Here is a 6,000-nt window from a genome sequence, read left to right as displayed (position 1 = left end):
GGGGAGTGGAGTAACGCCTCAGTTCTAGGAGCGGAGGCTGTGGAGAAAAGAGATAATGTGCGCAGAGGGTGTGAGAGATGGGAGAAGGGGTAGTAAAAAGCAATCAAGCTCGGTGGCCGAGGGCCCTGCATGCACCACCACGGTTGGTGAGGATGCGGATACCAGAAAAGATTCCCGCCGGGAGGAGGCCGGGGGTGTCAGTCACCCCGAGCGAGGCCTATAGGCGAAAATGGGCCTGGCAGCCTATCTCTGACCGGTCTGGGCGCTGCCGGCGCAGGCCAGCGGCCAAGGGGGAGGCGATCCCTGGGGCTTTGTCCCGATCCCGGGACAGCACCTCACCCGCCCAAATTCCTGCTTCGCAGGCTTCTCCATGAAAGCTAGAGAGGGAAGGGGCGCGGCTTCCCCGCCCGCGTCGCAGAGCGCCACGTCCCTCTTGGCTTAGGCTCCCCCAGGCTCCTTCGCGTTCCAGTTCCACACCGCCCGCCTCTCAGCCAGCGGGCGCGGCCTCGTCTCCGCCCCCGCCAATCGGCAACTTCCGCGATCCTAATCGGACCAATCAGAGGCTGTCGGAGGGGCGGGGGCTGTCGCCAAGGCAGCGAAGAGGCGGGAGCGCGCGGTCAACAGAGGTCCAGAGCAAAAACGCGGGCGGGGGGCTGGAGAGACAGGTTTATGTACTGCGTGCATTCAGCAGGCGGAGCCTCGAGCGCCGAGACCCGGCTTGGTAAGGCCGGGGGCCCGAGGTGGGTGCGGAGCAGCGCGGCGGGAGGCTGGAGCGGGTCCTGAGATAGGGCTCAGGGCTTCGCCTGCCCTACCCTGCAGTGAGAATGGCGGGGGAAACCGCACAGTGGGCGGGCACCGGTGGAGGGGCGCTTGCAGTTGCAACCCGAGGCGTGGGGTCCCTTTTTCCACTCCACTCGCAGCAGGGCACTCAAGCTTTCTTTGGGGTAGCTGAAGGTGGTAGGCTCTTGGCCGGGAGCAGGCGTGGGTGAGTGCAGGACCGAGACCCCGACAGGGTCCAGCCTCGCCTTGGCAGGTCGATGGGCGAAGGAGGTGCCCACTGAGAAGGGGGGTGTACCCACCAGTTCCCTGCTGATGCACATCACCCCCGGAGCGGTCAAGCAAAACTAGGCCGGCGAATCCTGCTCTTCTGCCGGTGTGTTAACCCCGTAACCCTTGACACTTAGAGAAAGTTCGTGTCAGCTGTGGTATTGTTTTCCCTTAAGTGAGAAATAATTGCTGTGAGATGAGCTCTTTCTGTTTCGGAGATAGTACTTACACTTTCTTGTTGCACTTGCTAAATGGTAACTCCGCGAACAAATGTAGTTATTGTTGTGGTCGGTGCTGGCAGTTGGTCTTGGGTGGCAATTATTTTACAATATCCAGATTTTTTTTTTTTAAGATTTTATTTATTTATTTGTCAGAGAGAGAGAGCACAAGCAGGGGGAGCGGCAGGCAGAGGGAGAGGGAGAAGCAGGTTCCCGCTGAGCAGAGAGCCGGACCATGGGGACATGGGGCTCGATCCTAGGACCCTGGGATCATGACCTGAACCGTCGGCAGTCGCTTAACGGACTGAGCCACCCAGGCGTCCCACAATATTCAGATATTTTATAATATGGAGACAGAGACAGGAACAGGGAGAGAGGGAAAGGAGGAGGGAGAAAATATGAACATGACCCTTGAACCATTATTCTGATTTTTGGGAGACAGAACCTCTTGAGATTCTCAGAGTGTCCACTAAACTCCTAAATTGGATAATATACATTTACACAATTGAATAAGTAAGTGCTCCCATCTAAGCCTTTTATTAATGCTATTAAATCCATGGATGAATATGAACATCAAACCACTTACTATTATCTTGGCTAAAAAAGGGGGAAGGAGGTTAAATGCAAATATTTCTGATAGTCAATTCTGTCTGAAGGAGATTCTGGACTTTCTCTAAAGAATCGGGAAAAAAAATGCTGAGACAGTTGCTTTAAGGAATTTATTAAAAGTAGAATGGTTAATAGAGGAACTGATGCAAATATTTCTGATAGTTTGAAGGAGATTCTGGACTTGCCGTGTAAGAATTGAAAGAATTGAGGAAACATTTGCTTTAAGGAATTAGTTAAAAGTTGAATGACTATAGGTATAATAGATTTGGATCCTATAACCTATAGATTCTTTTATGATTTATTTAAATTTTTGTTTCTTAGGGCCTTCCCTGGTGAATTCTGTTGAATATTTAGGCAATATCTACATTTTTGCATCTTGTCCCTCATAGATATTATCTCAGGATTCATCTTGATTGAAGTTGAATGCAAGTTCTTGTTTCATAAAACTTGATCAGCAAGTTCAATAAATGCTGAACAAATGTCTCAACAAATGTTCCTCAGTTAATAGGGCCCAAAATTAAAAAAAAAAAAAAAGGAAATTTAGAATGAGAAATCTCAAATACTATTACTCTTGTGATTGGGGTGAACATGGAAACTCCTGTTTCTCATCTTGTTCTCTAAACTCTCCATGATCCGGTCTAACTTGTTAGTGAAAAATTCATTTCCGCCTCCTTGTGGTTACTAGTGCTGTTCTCTTCCAGCAATCTTAATATACCCATCTTGCATGGCCTAAGTCCCTGCTCTGTTCACCTTAATCTGCCCATCGGTACTTACTGTTCAACTTTTGCCAAGTTGGTTTGTGCCCTGTAAATACCAGTTAAAACGAAATGCACAATGAAAACAATGAGGGTACCTTTCAAAACACTAGTTATTAATCATGGTTGCTAATATAGACTATCAGCATAATCAATACCAGTGTCTTTTTGTTTGGAGATATGTTGTATATCTCTATAGATATATCTAATTAATTTTGTTATTTAGAATAATATTTAAGTTGCTTTCTACTTTCTAAGGGTCCTTTTGATGAATGAGGAAAATACCCTTTTAAATATTGGGTAGCTGGAGGAATCAAATATAGGATTTTAACATGCATTGAAAGTAATCCCTGAAGTGGATAATCTTTTAAGTATCGTGAGTAATTGAGTTGACCGTATTTGGTATGATAGATGATTAACTCTTTCTAAATATCTGAAGGTCTAATACTCCGGTTTCTCTTCAAAACACATAAATCTTTCGCCTTTTACTAAATATCTGAAGGTCTAGAAGGGGGACATTTGTTATTTTTATGTTGGATATGTGCAATTAGCTTATAGACTTTAAAAAACAGACTCCTAACAATTTCAAATAATTTATTTAAGGAAAAAATCTCAATCGCTTATTGATTTTCAATCCAAAGTTAAAAAAAAACATGAAATGGTGAAAATTATTCCTGATTAGAATTTGATGGCCAGATTCCAATCCTGGCTCTGTCAAATAGTTTTGGCGAGGTCAGTTAGCTTCCTTATGCTTTATAACCTTTTGTAAAAGTTGGGTCTGAACCAAACCACCTCTGAGATCATTTCTGGTCCCAGAATTCTGTTTTAAAAATTTTAAAGCAACCTAGTGGAAATTGAGATAGCAGTTGTATGCTTTTATTTTTGGCAGAGCTTTTTAAAAAAATTTTTTAAATTATTTTTTTTTAAATTTGGCAGAGCTTTTTGGCATATTGTATTTTAGTTATCCAAAGTACAGTATATATGAATAATGGAGACATTGTAATTTTAAATTTTTTTAAAAAGATTTTATTTATTTATTTGACAGAGAGAGCAAGAGAGCACAAGCAGGGGAGCAGGAGAAGGAGAGGGAGAAACAGGCTCCCCGCTGAGCAGGGAACCTGATGCAGGGCTCGATCCCAGGACCCCGTGATCATGACTTGAGCCAAAGGCAGACGCTTAACCACCTGAGCCACCCAGGCGCCCGAGACATTGTAATTTTAATACATTTGTTTATTGAGTGATACAGATGAGAAACAGTATCTGCTTTCATTAAGTAAGTCTATTATCAAGGATACTGTAACCAATTAAGATTGAAAAAAGAAAAGCAATATGATGGTGTCCTTGGTTGGTGTCCTTTTCTACAGATAAGAGCATCAAAGACATTAATATCTATACTAATGTCTTGATACAGCTCAGCTGGTCATACATCTGATGCTTTATTTTGAATCTCACTTTCCTTTGGACTCTCATTTAAAAAAAATTTTTTTTAATTAAGTAATCTCTATGCCCTAAGCGGGGCTCGAACTCACAACCCTGAGATAAAGAGTTGCATGCTCCACTGACTGAGCCAGCCAGGCACCTGAATATCTATACTAATGTCTTCATTCATGGAAGGGTTGGAGTCCAGCTCAGCTGGTCATACATCTGATACTTTACTTTGAATCTTGCTTTCCTGTGGACTCTCATTTTTAAGGGGAAAAATGGAGTTGAGTACTAGGGTACTGGTGTTCCTCATCACTGCTGCCATTGAGAAACTCAGAAGCCATTTATTTTTCTCCACCCTGCTCCTTTTCACAGTTAGAATTATGACATTGACAGGAAGAAGAACCAACCCAGGTTTCCTGGCCAAGGGCAGTGCCTTGGAGAAAGAAACCTGGGACTCTTGTTTTAATCCTGGGGAGGAAGAGATTATATTCCTCTTTTGTTGGATGTATTCTTGTCATTGGCCTACAGCTGCATCAGGACTTTGGCTGTGGCAATGCTCAGAGGAGAGCTCTAATGCAGCCTTGCCAAAAATGACATTTAAAGGTTGTATGTCAAACTGGTATATTGCTCTTTAGGTTTTATAACTTTGTGTGTTTACAGAACAGATTTTTATTACTTTTTATAGCTATTTCATTTTCAAGACACAGAAGGCATTAATATTTACTGAGCATTTATGATTGCCATGCTTTGTGCTAATTACCATGTATTCATTCTTATTTCAGCCAATCAAAAACTTATGAAGAAGTATTAGTTCAGTTTATAGGCAGTTTATAGGCAGAAAATTTGAGAATCAGAGAGGCAAATAGCTTGCCAGTAATTGGGAGTGATAAGGATTCAATCTGTGGTTTATTTTTGACCATGCTGTGTTAATAAAAGTCATATGCCTTTTTTTACATATAACGTGCATGATCACTCTCCGGCTTAGATGATTTTATGTTAATATACCATAAAAAGAAGGAAAAATATGTCTTCTTAAAATCTGAAGATATTTTATTTGCTTATTTTCTTTATAGACTGCTTAGAAATAATTCCTTTTGTTCACCAGTGAGTTTGCACATGAGCCAACTACCTATTTGACAGGTAGTGAGGTTTCAAAAAAGAAAATTTGAGCTATTTTGCTTCATTACTGATCTCTGTGACTGAGACTGGGGCCAAGGTTAATTTTTTAAAGTGGTGGTAAGAGTAAAGAAAGATTCTAGTTAAGGATTTTAAGAAAAATTTTAGTTAAGGCTCTAAGGAGAAAACCTATATCTTGACGTCTCATTGTTGAGGAAAATAAGCTTTTAGTCTGAATTCTTATTATTTACAAGGGGAGTGATATGGTAAAGCCTTGGCATCTTAAACCCAAATCTTTGTTTATTGTGGTCTTTGATTCTGTTTATTTAATATTTTTCTCTCCCCTCTCCACTGGATTTTGATATAATTTAGTCTCCTTCCACATCGTAAAAATTTGGTACTTTTTCTATATATAGGATGTGACAAATATATATACTATCATATGCCATTACCACTGTAATAAGGCTAAATTTATGTTTATATTTAATCTGTTTTTATTTCATTTTTTTTTACATTTAGAACTTGTTGAGTCAGTTTTTAGTGAAAAAGCATTGACCTAGGAGCCAAGACCCACCTCTTCACTAATTTGATATTGTGCAAGTCATCTTACCTCTCTGGATCTCAGTTGCCTGATCTGTAAAAAGGAGATACAAATTCTTTACTTATCTGAAGGTAAGTGATCAGTTAAGATAGCAAAAAATAAAAACAGATTTAATGATGGCTTAAACACACAATATTTATTTTCTCATGTAAAATAATTTTTTTTTTAAAGATTCTATTTATTTATTTGAGAATGAGAGAGAGAGAGAAAGAGAGAGAGAGCACAAGCA

At 41.2% G+C, this 6,000-nt stretch overlaps 1 protein-coding gene across 4 annotated transcripts in view; it reads left to right on the top strand.

The window, feature by feature from the left end:
* The first annotated feature begins 578 nt into the window (after nucleotides 1-578).
* NUCB2 (nucleobindin 2) overlaps nucleotides 579-6,000 on the top strand; it is a 50,674-nt gene continuing 45,252 nt past the window's right edge. For 2 of the 4 annotated variants that reach the window (XM_032427264.1, XM_032427267.1), the window contains exons 1-2: nucleotides 579-740; nucleotides 5,690-5,842. The gene's annotated coding sequence lies outside the window, so the exon portion shown is untranslated. Of the gene's footprint in view, nucleotides 741-3,828; nucleotides 3,903-5,689; nucleotides 5,843-6,000 lie in introns of those variants that run through there. The other 2 variants (XM_032427265.1, XM_032427266.1) reach the window with 2 other exon arrangements.

Source organism: Phoca vitulina, unplaced genomic scaffold, assembly GCF_004348235.1.
Source record: "Phoca vitulina isolate PV1807 unplaced genomic scaffold, GSC_HSeal_1.0 scaffold36, whole genome shotgun sequence".
NCBI lineage: Eukaryota > Metazoa > Chordata > Mammalia > Carnivora > Phocidae > Phoca > Phoca vitulina.
Note: the sequence above shows the minus strand (reverse complement) of the source record. Positions and strands in the feature narration are given on the sequence as shown.